At 38.0% G+C, this 14,342-nt stretch overlaps 1 long non-coding RNA gene across 1 annotated transcript in view; it reads left to right on the top strand.

Annotated features, from left to right (window-relative positions):
* Positions 1–459: 459 nt before the first annotated feature.
* LOC128811522 (uncharacterized) overlaps positions 460–14,342 on the top strand; it is a 55,234-nt gene continuing 41,351 nt past the window's right edge. The window contains exons 1-3 of the long non-coding RNA XR_008438372.1: positions 460–635; positions 2,349–2,464; positions 3,970–4,105. This is a non-coding gene — a long non-coding RNA (uncharacterized LOC128811522). The remainder of the gene's footprint in view (positions 636–2,348; positions 2,465–3,969; positions 4,106–14,342) is intronic.

The raw sequence follows: 14,342 nt of genomic DNA, 5'->3' as shown, positions 1-14,342 counted from the left end.
TTATAGCAATAATGCAAAAGAAACTCTGCATAGTCTAAAAGAAACAATTGAAATGTGACTCAGTTCAGCTTCTGAATGAGGCCACTTTGCCACGTCTAAGTCTGTGTTTATGCTAAAACAGACTAGCATTATTAGCATAATGTAACACATTTCCCAATAATTGGAAAGTGGATCTTCCATGTGTTTGAAAATGACAAGGTAGGACAAGGACATTAAAATCATCTTTTCTTCCTGTGTAACAGTGTCTTGTGTTCAGTGTGTCTCCAATTCTCAGAGGCTGGAGCATTATTTTTCACACCCTTTTCCCCCCATTTAGCTTCTAGTTACTTAGACAAAATCGAGAGAACTTTTTTACTTGCCATGCTTTTAAAGCTTTAAAAGCTTTTGCTGAAAAGGTACCTATTTTCTTATCACTTTTTTTTTCTTTCTCTCTAGAAAAGAGCTTAATTTGAAGTTCTTTTTTGGCAGCTGTATTTCATTGTGATGCATTATGTCAGGGCACATCAGTCACATGAAGATTTATGGAAAAAAACATACCCTTTTTAGATGTCCCTCTCTGCAGTCCTTTCAAAACACGGTGTTTTTTCAAGAAACTCAACAGAAGCTATCAACAGTGTTATGATTCTTGAAACATTGTGAGTGTAACGGCTTCATCTTACTCAATTATATAAATGTTACTTGAAGAACAAATAGAGAATTTAATGTGGTGAACTTAGTAATTCTAAAAAGAATTTGACCATTTTCACCTATTAGTGATGTTTACTTTTTAGTGTTTAGCACTAAAGGGCTTCTCTTCTTTGTAACCAAGATAATCCTATGCTGTTCCTTATTTTACCATTAAATGAAATACATTCTGAATTCAGATGAAAATGAGGTACCTTGATGAAAGTGGGCTTCAGGTGTCGCACACTAAGCATTGTACATTTTTCTTTGCTCTGATCCTCCAGCACACATAAGATTTCACCTCTTCACCTTTGAACAAGATTGCACTAACTTTGATCTTTTCAATTTTGTTCAACTCCAGGGAAGGAGCAGATACTTGAAACATGTTATCATTTAGACTTTCAGAGGTTCTTTAAAAAAAAAAAAAAGAAAAAAAAAAAAAGGAGGGGAAAGAAAAAAAAAGCTTGAAAGCATGAACTAAAAGCTGTAGATTTTTATCTTGAGCATCAGCTTTTGTAGCTAGTGCGTAATGGTTTAATATCAAAAACAGTCTCCACATAGAACAAAACAAAATATAGATTTTAAAAGCACACAGAATTATTAAATACAAATTTCATTTTCAGTAAGCATTTTCTGCAGTAGTGATGTGGGTATCCTTTCCTAGGTCAAGGCATAAGCTTTGTGTTCTTGTTCTTTCGCCTATGGCTTAAACCTATTATTTGAGCCTCTGTACTTGTGTGATACTAATTCATGATACTGACAGTTAATCTATTTTTATAACTGTTATTATCAGAGCAAAATAAGGTTCTTCATTTTCTCTTCAAGTCTGAGAGCATGTAACAGTGGGGAGTAAAGTTAAAAGTATGATATTTTCAAGATCTTACATGGTTTAGCAATATTCTTAAAATGATTGTCACCATATGCCAATATAGTAGTTATTTTCCTATTATTTCAATATTATTTGGGTTTATATAGGTTTTTTTTGCCGTTACAAGACAGATTTTTCACCCAAATACTTAAGAATTTTAAATCACAGAACACTAGTGTACCAGCCCCAATGTGGCTCTAAAGTCCTAGGAAGTTTAATCAAAATTCTTAATGATTACTAAAAGTTTACATTTTTTTCCCATTGGCTCCTCTTTATTCTTGCCTAGTTTACTCAGATGTGCATTATTTCATCCCTGTCTTCTCTGCTGAGACTGCAGTTGTTTAGGGAGGCTCATGATAAGTAGCTCTTTGTGTCCATCCTCTTGCTTTATTTTGAGGTTTGCTTTGCACAACAGTACAAATGGGGGCAGTTTCTCCCTTCTTGGATGTGATTCTTATTGAACTGGTTTCCATTAACAAGCTGTTGGAAGCAAGTTAATGCCACATTAATTTACTCTTACATCTGATTTGTCCTGCCTATTCTAAGGGTTGCTTAGACAACAGATCATCCCCTAAATATCTCATAAAAGGTCTGAATTCCACTCCCTGCAAAAGTGGAATTATGATTAATAATTCAAAAGAATAATTTATACCACATTAAAACATTAATGACAAAAGAAATAAAAAAGATGTTGGCATGCAGGTGAAATTATTGGCAGAGCTGATCTCTGCAGAGATCCTTGACATGGTTACTCAGAGGGACTAAGTAATATATTGCTATTCATCAGCTGTTTATCCACTTTTCTTTTTCTTCACAGTTTTCTAGGTGTCAGACAATCCTGGAACTAAGAACCTCCAAACACATTTCATCTTCTGGTTTCCCTGAAACCTTTAGTTACACCTTGGAGTTACTGGAGTACATGTTCTGTTCAAGGTATTTGCCTACACACTCCTCTTCAAGAGCCTTTGAAGTATTGTGAAGTGAAGGTTCATTGAGACTTTCGTTTGTTACTTTTCATAACTCTGATTTCTTGAGGTTAATCAGATAACTTATTTTGAGATGTACTTGATTTTCTAGCCTCCCCATCAAATATGCCTTTTGCAAGTGAGCTTCAATTCTAAGCAACTTCTATAACAGCCAGTGCCTCATGTCACCACTTGACTGCCACCTACTCAAACATCTCTGTGGGAGGTTTGTGGTAAAGCTGTATGGGCTCTTTGGTCATACAGGACATTGGCAGGTGTAGCAGAAAACTTCAGCTTCTCTAATGATGATGGGGTTAGCACCAGTGTAAAATCAAAGTGGAAATGTCCTAAAGCAGAAGTACTGAAAGAGATATTAATCACTGCCAGTTCTGGGGAGAAAATATGACACCCTGAGAGGGCTGATCCTTTTAGTGTTGCCCAGGTAGCCAGCACAGCAGTGTGTGGTGAGAAATTACCTGTGAGTGAAACACAGGCTATTGCTTGTAGCCTTCAGGGCCAGGAAAATCGCTCATATCCCAGTGTCTGCTGGCTGTAGTTCCAGGCTCTCTCAGTGTTACAGGAGCAACCTGTCTTTAGTGTCCTTCTCCAGGCAGTTTGCTGCTGCCAGGAAGCACCCCCAGGAAGCACTGACATTTCCAAAGCACTCAAGCAATAAGCATAGCTAACAAACTCATAGATTTGTAAGGGTTTGAAATAGATGTCCCCATCCAGGTTTAATGACATCATTCTGCTCTACTTAAATGCTTCCATTTTCCTAATTTTTTCAGGAAAAAGGACAAACCCAGAATTTCAATCCTCAAATCAAAGATTTCTCATTGCAGAACAACATGAATTTTTTTAAGCAATACATTTGAATTTTAATTTTCTTGAATATATGCAAAACAATATAATTGTAGTATATTATAGGACAATACCTATCTTAAAGAACCTATTTTCTAGATAGATTTTCTTTTACAGTAGTTGGTAGTTGAAAGCTGTCCTTATTGCACCGAGGGAGTAAAATCCACACTTGTTAGGCTCTTATTTCATCCTCTTTCCTATGGTCTCACCTTTTTGGCTCTGCTAACTTTCATGTCCATAATGAACTCCATTTAGCTTCCCTGCAGCAGGACCTTGTCTTTGTTAATCACTGACCCAGCGGTGTGAAGCTGCATAGGAGAGCAGGTTATTTTTTTTTTTTTCTGGATTTTCTCTACTTCCTTCAGCAGTTGTAACTTCTAAGAAACTGCAGAACAAACAAGTATAAAAGATCAGGAAGATAGCCTGAAAAAATAATGTTTAAAAGATGTTTCATTGTACTCAGTTCTCCCGTAGCTGCCAGCTACAGACTGATGGCTGAAATCTTAGGAGAAGTTAATGAGATTAGGTCTTTGGCAACTGATTGCTTAATGCTGTCTTCTCATTGAGTGGTGTCATGTTTGAGGGTTTTTTTACTTTTTTTCTCTTTTTCAGTAACCATATATAAAATTGTCATGGAGATCAGCTGAGACCTCATGGCAGAAATCTCATTTGAAACAACTGGAAGTTACTTCACCTTGGCTCAAGCCACAGCACAACACATACTTTCTCCTCCTTCTCCAGCCCTGCTGTGAGTCAAAGACATTTTCAGGGCTGCTACTTTTCTGTGCTGAACAACCTTGAGCCTCTTCCTGTTGCCCCATCTTACTTGGCTCAGCATGTGCATCCCTTGCTCTTTTAAATATGTCTGCATGCTCACCTTTGCAGTCTTTCTTTTTCTCCACAGCTGAAGGTATTGGTCCTTTGTCAGGCTTTGAGACTCACATGTTTTAGTTCATAAATGCCTATAGTAATTCTCCATGCTTTTGATAGTGAGGATTTTTTCAGCTTATTAAAAGAATGTTGGTATTGTCAAATGCATAGTGCTTGCCTACTAGTATGTTTCCTCTCTGCCCATGCTTGCAGTGCAAGGGAAAATTTGGTAAAAAAGTAGAGTAGTAGCATTTTATACTTGTTTTGTTGGGACATAAATTTGCAGATTTGTGAAGCAGGGGAGAATCAGCCCACTGTGACTCACAGCACAAACACAGCACAGTCGGAAGAGCCCAGCTTGGGTTGTGTGTATCCTTACTAACAGGGAAAGCTGAAATGCTAATTGATGTTGCAATCTGCTTCAGGTCAGGTAAAGGTCATCAAACCCCTGCAAACGCTTAATCCTTCCCATAGAAGCTTTGTGGGATTCCCAAGGATACTACAAAAATAACCTTTATGTTTGTTTACGTGGAGAATCTCTGCAGGAAGCAGAGCTAGCAGAGTGGTGGCAGAGAGGCATGGAGATGACAGTGGTGTCAGAGAGATGGTGAGGCTGTGCAGAATCATCACCCTGTGCTCTTTTTTTCGTGTTAAACACCATGTAAATACTTTTGTAAAGCAAAGCTGCCACTCCTTGCTACCAATCATCTCTCAGATCTTCAGCCTTCTTGTAAAAGGCTGCATCAGCTTTTCCCAGAGATGAGCACTAGGATAGACTCAACCACAAGCTGAATGTAACAGGGTGTAAAATGGGGTAGACACAATACTGAGCACTGTGCAACTTCCAAACAGTGTGCTGAACCCAGTCCATAACTTCAGCAAGGTACTCTAGCACATGCATAACCTAAAAGCATGTCTTGCTGAAATACAGGGGCTGTGTATACACATACATGTGAATGCTGAAGTGTTCTGCTGGGTCGAGGCCAGGATGTTCAGCACTGTGCAGGCTTAGCCCTTCCAGATGTCTCCAGAGATAAAATGGAAAGAAAGTGACAGTCAGTCCCAGTTACATGGAACACAGCCCGGCTTTTAAAAGGCTACTTTTGATAATTAGGTATTCTGTGTACTGTGGCAAGATGTGAATTCCAAAACCCCTCATAATAATGTAGTTCAGTCAGGGTGGTCTTGAAATTAGACCCCTAGCAGAGAGGTTGCACTGCATAATGATAGTACAGTACCATTTGTTTCAACACATTTAGCAGTTCAGAGTGGGATTTTTTTGTTAAACACCAGATGTTCTAGTGACCCGAGTGCTGACTCTAAAAGAATACACAATAGAATAGTATGTCAAGGTCAATGGCACAAATTAATCTGTATTATCATGCTGTCATACTATACTGTATGCCCCATATGAGAAAAATCTATGGCTAGTTCCTTCTTTACGTGCAACTGTATGGGGTGTTGCAGTACACAGATTTTGAGTTTCCCAAGCCCTTAAACCCCCCTGAAAGAAATCTGATTCTTGCTTTGATAGTTTAAATTGTAAATGTGACATTCTTACAGCGGGTGAGGGCTGTGTGGGTATGTGACTGTAATCTCACAGAACCAGAGAGACGCGCAGAAGCACAGTGAGAATTATGTCTGTTAATTGTAAATTCTGCCTTTAACGACATCAAAATAATAACCTAGGTAGCTTGGTTTTTCCTTCTTAGGTAGCTGCATTTTTCCTTTGACTTAAAAATGTGATAAGGCACAAATGAATAATTGTTTACAAAATTTTAAATGATAGTTTATCTGCAGTAAATACTTTTGTCTTCATGAGTCCCCCATATCCCTTCTCCCTGCCCTGTGACTTCTAAGCTATTGCTGCAAGATGGCAGGATGTCAATGCCCCCCAAATTGAACCTGTGATTTGTTTTTCTTTGATTTATGGGCTTGTAGTCAATAAACTTTATAAAGGAAAGTATCAGACTGAGCAATCAATCAAAGATAAGCAGATTCTTGTCCTTTAAAAGCATTTCACCCCAGTAAGCAAGGGTCTCATTCATCTTTTACAACCACTCTTGCAGCTTTCAGCTGAGAAAGGACTTGCTGCTGACTACATTCCCTTCTGCTGAAAACTCCCATGTTCTGAGCTGAGATTTTTAAAATTCATTGCAGCAGTACATTTCTTTCCCATGTTATTTGCTATCTCTAAAAGGGCAAATTGTTTGCCTGTTGTTACTAAAGGTAAATCTCCTTGCTCTGTAGATAAAAAAAGGCTTATGTTTTAAAGTATGAGAGGCGTGGACTGTTGTTTTACAGAAACAGTTTATTCATTTTCTTTGTTATTTTACAAAACAAAACATAAAAATAGGTTCCCATTTGTTTTTTAGTAGTATCTGAATTTCATTTTGAGTAAGGCAAATGTTATCCTGCATGTTTTGCTTCTCTGAAGCACAGATGGTGTGCATATGCAGATTGGTGATTTTTTAATCAAAACAGTGACACTTGGGAATATATGTAAGTATTGTAATAATGCATTAGTCAGGAGTGATGTTGTAACACACTGAGATCATACACATAAATCTAAGACACCATGTCTAGACACCCCAGGGAAGATGGCATGCCATGGGTTAGAGCAAGCATTAAGGAAGTGCAATATTTCAAATATGATGGGAAAATAATGCAATTTGCAGACTTTAATAAAACCATTGGGGAATTAATTTTACTAAGGACACACTCTCTCAAAAAACATCTATGTTTCTACATTTGCTTCGTAGATAATCAGAAGGCAAGACACTGTACCTGCTATCTCAGGCATAAGCACAGTATGGTATCTATGTATTGTGCTGTATCTTTAATGCTGAATATGAAAATAATCCCTTTATAGTGCTTTAGTAGTACAAAACTGCATTATGCAAACAATGCACAGACAGCATAAACCTTGGAGATTCAGAATTTGAAGAGCTTTTAAATTAATCTCATAAGTGTTGATTTGGGCATGTTCAGGGAGTGCGCTCAGCTGTAAAACTTGACTGACCTAACCCTCCCAGTTTTAATTATTAGCTTTTTGATTATCAAATATTAAATGAAGAGGTGCAATTTATGACTTATGCATGTATAATTTTGTCTGTAAAGGTTTTCTAATTTTTTTTTAAAGAATCCTTGCTGTCTTTGGCTGATTTTTGTTATTTGTTGTCTTGTATACCTCTTGGCATACAGTTTTAATCAGCCAACCGCCTTTTAAATTTTTGCCAGCTGATAACTACTCACAAGCAAGTAACTTGCAGTACTATGCCAGGAATGTTGTGATAAAAATGTCAATTTAAACCTGGCCAAGGATGACAATCATAACTATTTCCAAGTGAGAAACTTGAACAGAATACATAATACAATAGCACTTTTTACTTTCTGCTAGTGTAATACATGCAGGAACTTTAGAGATTCCCATAATGATAACCCTCACAGTCAAAACCCCACTTAAAAATTGGCTGCATTGGTAGCTCCATCAACCTCATCATCTCTTGTCATCTGAAAGGCTAATAGTAAAAAACCTTCAATACAACTGAACATTTTCAATTAAAATATCATCAACTCAAATGCTGGCTGTAATCAGTCCTGTAAATTCAGTAGCTATAGAAGTGAGTGAATGAGGGAACTCAGGTTTTGCCAGTACTGACAGTGGTTTATATCCTGACCAACTGAACTCTGTTTTAGAAAACTAGGTGCGTATGTTAGCATGGAGTAAACTCAAGCAATTCAATATTTGCCTTCCCCTCATCTGTCTTTTCCTCTCTGGGCTATAAAAAACACTCATCCAGAATCCTTTATTAGGACAATAATCCAGTGGGAAGACACTTTGAAACCAAAACCTGAAACATGATGGGTTGGGGCATAAGGGTCACTTTGAAAGTGTCAGGAGATTCTTGGAAAAGATGAGTTCACAGAGTTGGGGACAACACAGCGTGGTTGCAGTGTTGTGAGGCCTCTGCACACAGCCCACCTCCTTCTACAGAAAATTGTAAACCACCCCTTGTATTTAGCTCTTCCCATTTTAAAGCTAGATTTCATCTTCCAGGACATTCAGGAAATGTGAATGGGCCTCAGGGCTTGTGCAGGAGTAGAAATACGTCTGCAAAATAATAATAATTAGCAACTTTCAAAATCTCCATGGAGATTTCTTCCCTTTGAGCATCTTCCAAGGTCTTTGCCACAGTCAGGGCAGAATATCTCTGGTTTTAGACCAGTCTTCCTGTTGCCCTTTGCCTCTTCCCATCTAGCTAGTGCTACACAAATATTACTAATGCATATTATATTTATTATATATTCATTTTTCTTTCTCTTTCCTTCATATTCTCTTACTCTGAAACTTGATCTTTATTGAATTTCTGCTGTTTCCACCAGCACTTCATCTGTGTTATTTTTTGTCATCCTTTATATTACAGTATTACATCCTTCATTCTTTATAATGCATTCTACCCAAAGTCTACCCACTTTAAACAGTATCACATAAAAATGCACTCATGTTGTAATTTCAAGATGGTGTTGCTAATATCAGTTCTTGTGAATGAAATGTATTAGAGTCAATAAATATAATCCTTACTGTTTGCTAGAACAGAACCCAAATCCTGGGTTCTTCTGTTCTGTGGAAGCTGCTGCAGTTTACTTTTAGCATTTTCCCCCGATTAGATGGATCTTTTCTCTATATCTTGGTACATATAAAGAGGTTCCATGCAGCAGCTCTGGGTCAGGTACATTTTTCTTTATAACTCCTGGCTGCATCCCACTATGGCTGATCTTCAGCAGCACACTTGGACTGCTCCTCCTCCTCATGGAGATCCACAGCAGAGAGAATGGGGTGAGGAAGGTGGGCTTACCTTCTCTCCTGGTGCATACCCACGTGTGGTTTGTCAGAACATCCTATAGATCTAATTCTCCAGCTGTGGGGGTGTAGATGATGGCACTGTGGTTAGACTGAGCTCAGCAGAGGGTCAGCCATGTTTGGGTGCGATGGGGACGGGCAGCTCCCGGTGCCTCCCTGCTGTGAGTGCACAGCCTTCACTGGGCAGTCCGAGATGGTCATTGAACCTGGCCGTGGAGAAGAGCTTGTCATCCTGCAGGAGTATCAGAGCTAGACAGACCACTTTAACCTTGCTTAACCTTTCACTGTGCTCCTCAGCTAATGAGATGAATGAGAGTTTTATTGGTGTTTCTTGACCTAGATCTTTTACATGACAGTTCCATGTATCTGAGCAGCCTAATGCCTTATGTTTTGTAAATCAATATAGCTTTATCTATTTTTTTAAAAGCTAGAAATGTTTATTTTAGGCCTACTGTCATATCCTATAAATAATATTGATTTTGTTTAGCCTGAAAAACTATTTAATTTTGAATTGGCTCACCTTGTTAGTCAAATACAGTTCTTGGGTAAGTCCGAGCATGATTCTCATTAGTTTTATCCCTATGGTGTTTGAAAACCTGGTGTCAATAAATTGAGACTGGGATTTCCTGTGCATAAACCACATCTAAGTTTTCAATTTATGGAAGTTTTTCAGACTCTGGGATTTAATGGGCAAACACAAGAAAGCAGTTATAGCAGTTATAACAGACTGCACAGCCTCATGTTACCTCAAATAATGCAAATGTCATAGGGCAGTGATGGGAATGTGCAACATTAAGCCAGCCTTTCATGGTGTTATGTTAATTGCACTGGCTCAGCTAAAAAGGAAAACTTAAAAATTTATTTTATATTTACATCTTCAACCCACACTTTTCCTAGTTATTATTTTGCTTCTATCCTTCCATCTTTGCCATCCTTCCATTGATTGAAGTACAAATACTCTCATTGCCATTTGCAATGCTCTGAAATGAAGATTTCAAGACAAGAGAACAAAATAGTGGTACTCAGGGTTAGGGTCATTGCTCCATCTGTTGTCTGCTGTGTTTGACACAACCAGTATTGTACTGCATGTGCAACTAGAAAGGACCAGTACAGTGATGTTTCTTGCAGGTTCTTCAGACACTTCTAAAGGCATTTTTGAACAGAACTTCTGACATTTCCTTCCCATGTGTTCACGACTTCTGTACCAGTACTTTTTCAGTTTCTGTTCTGAAATAAATTCCTATCTATTTACATGCTTGATGTAGGTAAATAAGATTTTCAAGACCGAGTTAAATGAGACAGTATATTAAAATGCATTTTTCATTGTCCAACTCTGTGATAAGATTCTTACACAAGCCTTTGGATTTCAGGGTAAATAGATACCCATTTGATCTGTTCACATATAAGACACAAAATCTGATTCAATTATGCTTTCATAGCAAAGGTTTGACACCTTAGGTACCAAATAGATGATACAAAGGTTGACTCTGAAAGTACAGGCTGAATTCATATACAAATGCAGGCATGATAATGATTTTCAGGCTCATTTTTTATGTTAGCATTACACAAATGCAACCAAAGAAGTGATTAGTACATTTCTCTGTTGAACTTCTGAGACATTAGTTTATGTATTATTACTAGCAACTAGATTTTCAATTTTACTATTATTTGCCTTTCTCACTTGGTAAGGACAAAATATCAGATTGATGATTTACATTTTATCTGGCAAAAAATAGGAACTGTGAGAGGTTGGTCTGTGAATTTTTGTAGAAACATCAGAGAAGCGAAACAGCTCTAGCTCTTCAGTTCCAGAAATTAATGTATAATATTATTTTCCAAAAATACAGTATCATCTCATGGCTTTAAAAATGACTGTGGGAAAAGCACATAAGCCTATTTTGTATAAAAATGAAACAGAAAGCATTAATTTCTGCTTGCAAGGATGCCCATATGAATTTGTGATAGGCGCCTAAATGCGGAGGTGAGTAATAAGCAGGTATTGACTTCTATTGAGATCAGTATCGAGATTTGTTGACCCAAAGAGGTTACAATTGACTGAAGAGTGGGGCAGTAAATCTTGTTATTGAACAAAAAGCTAAAGTCAATATATGTATTATTATAAACATTTTTCTTTTAGAAGAGATAATAAGGGTGGAGGGGTTTAAGACTTTAGATTTATATGGCCATGATAGCATACAGTTCTTTTTTTTAGTCAAAGGAGAAAAATGCCTGGGGGGAGGTTATGGTGGGGATTTTTTTTGGTGTTTTTTTGTGGGTTTTTTGGTGGGTTTTTCTTTTGTGTGCCTTTAAAAAAATAGTATTTATTTATTTTTAATACAGCTTCACCAATCATACCAAAGCAGTAAAGCCTGCATCAACTTTCAGATCATAAACCCTCATTCTCATTGTTTTATAACTCAGCTATAAAGGTTATTTTCAGATTGAAATTTGGCCTGCAAGCTCTTTGGCTAAGAATCATTTTTTCCCCAGAAGGGTGAAAGGAATAAAGATGATCTATTGAACTATTTATTGAATTTTAGAGGAGCACAGAAAATACGTGTTGTGATTTTTATATAATTCAAGATTTAGATTGTATTCCTTATTGAATATTATTTTCTGCATAAAGCTAGGATTTACTTGATCATAAAGGTGGGGGCTGAAAATGTTCTTTCAGTGCTTCCAAACACTTGCTAATGTTAATTCATGCCTTGTATTGTAGACAAGTATGATTTTTATATTTTAGTCCATTCTATTATGCTCTGGTCAGTACATTATATTTTAGGTTATTGCTTGAAAAAATGAAGAGGAGACAGAGCACAAAAGTAAACAGAAATCCATCCATCTGAAGACATTAAACTTATTAATTAAAATCACATACATCCTATAGTGAGTGACTGACTGATGAAATAGATGTTGAATTGCAATTTAATAACATTTATATATGTTAGTATCTTGACTGCCAGTAAAAATGATCCTTCAGTAACTCAAAAATCCTCTAACAAATATAATTTGTTGCTTTCCATTGCAGAAACCATCTGCCTCCTTCCTTAGTTCACAAGACCCTCTTATGTTTCTCTAGGATTCAGGAACTTGTACTAATTTAGGAGACTCACTGAATCTCTTTAGCAGCACAGGCTACGATAAATGCATCAAACATCATCATCTCTGCTCTTTGCACTGGTTTGCTGTGGATTTGAAAACAAACCCCAGGTTGGCACCCTTGTCTTGGAGCCATTTGCTGTCCTGGTGTCAGTGCCCAGGGGCTGCCCCAGGCTCGCAGTGGAGCCCTGGCTGCACCCAGCATGGCTGCACCGCGCTCTTTGGGGCAGGAGGGGAGCTTCCTTCTGCAGGGGGCAGAGAGGAATAACCACCCCATCCAAACCCCGGGCCCCAGCTCTGCTCTGCTGCCTGGTGAGGTTCTCCCTGCTGCTGGCACTTGATTCAGTTCCCTTCTGTGCTCCCACCCTGATGGCATCACTTGCAGTGGCATTCCGAGCTGGGAATTACTGCACTGTGGCTAATGGCCAGGACCTGTCCCTCCTTGGAGAAGTTTTCCTGCTGTCTCTGTATAACCTCATGGAAATATCAACATGGAAATAATCTGTTCTTCTGTCAGACCTCACTATGGTGGAAGAGACCTTGAGAAGTGTACCTCCCACAAGAGCAATATTTCCAAATGACCTGCAGAAAAAAATAGACTTATTTTGAATTGAATGCTATTTCCTCTCTCTACTTATGCAGTTTCTGTTCTGGAAATGTGTAGGAGGGAAGGGTAATTGTCTCATCCTCAGTTTTGCCCCATTTAAAATATGCATGCAGATAAACACTCTTTCTCTAACTAAAACTATGTGACCTGAGGCTTAGCTTTCCACAAGGCTGACCATTGCTTTGGGTCTTTTGACTTTTGTCCTTTAAGTAGCAAAGAGTGAAAACACAAAAAAACCATTTTGTAATCCCTAAATATGTCATAGCTACATTTTTCTCTATAATGTGGAGTGACCATTGTGCTCACGGTGCACCAGTAGTGCATCTGGCTGGGGATGCTGGTGGTGGTACACAGCGCAGTGGCCTTCCTCCCAGACATCAGTGAGAAGCTCAGCTTGCACTCTTACCCAGTATGGTCAAGCAGACTGGGACATTTTTGCTTATTTCATCACAATTAAATTAATTACTCTGTTTGAGTTGAGCCAGAGAAGGTTGCTATGAAGAAATTTGGCTTAGAGTACCTTAGGCTCCAATTGCCATCAACCAAATCTATTTGGTTGGATTTTTATGCTTTGTCTGAGGCATTTCATTCGCTGCAAGATAATGTACTTCCACACTGTCTCTATAGTGTATGAAGGAATATTTTCTTTTCCAAAGCACGCATGTCTCTGGAAGCATGCTTTCAGAAACCACAGCATCTGGCTATACTTTGCCCACCTTATTGCAGTTTCCGTCTGTAGATGCTGATGCATTTAAATTAGTTGCCATTTCAAGCTATTATAAAGGCTATAGATGAAAATCTTCTATAGCTACAAAGTGCCCACAGATTTATTCAAACCTACTGAAACTTCATTCATTTCCATTCCCAAGACAGTTTCCAGCCTTCCCCTATGGATATGCATGCTGTTTAATGGCACATGAATTAGCATGTCTGCTTGTTGGCACCAGTGTGGTAATGGTGGCAGTAGCTGATAAAGCTCATTAGATGGAAATAAAGGATCTCAAGTAAGTTAATGGTGAAAAACATCTGAATTTAATAGGAGCAGATCTGTGAACATAAAATGAATGTGTAATATATTGAGCTTCAGCATGGTCAGGCTCTGGCTTGTGGCTTCTTCTTGTGGGAAGATTTTTTTAAATTCAGTTTTTATGTAATTTTATTTTAGAAAATCACCTGCTTTTTGGTGTATGAGCTGTCTAAAAACTTTTCTGTTCTCTATTTAAAATGTGCTTATAGCAAGTGAATTGGAAGCTGGATTTCTGAAGTTGAAGGGAAAATCTACTTATGATGACATCCTTTTCCTAAAGCTTGTGCTGGCCAACTCTGCTGCTCCTGAATGAGATACACCTTTTTGAATATATACTATTTAAGCACAGTATTGTCAGATAATACAAAAATACATATTCAACCAATAAGCGTTAGGCTGAATGTCCCATGTGAAAATGACAGCTTCTTTTCCAGTTTGAAAATAGTTCTTCTGCACTCACTTTCCCATAAGTACACCTTTGCCTTCTTTGGTCATACTGAACTATTTTTTGTTTACCA

The sequence above is a fragment of the Vidua macroura genome, chromosome 9 (genome assembly GCF_024509145.1).
Source record: "Vidua macroura isolate BioBank_ID:100142 chromosome 9, ASM2450914v1, whole genome shotgun sequence".
In the NCBI taxonomy this organism is placed as follows: Eukaryota; Metazoa; Chordata; class Aves; order Passeriformes; family Viduidae; genus Vidua; species Vidua macroura.
This window is presented reverse-complemented; position numbering and strand designations above follow the sequence as displayed.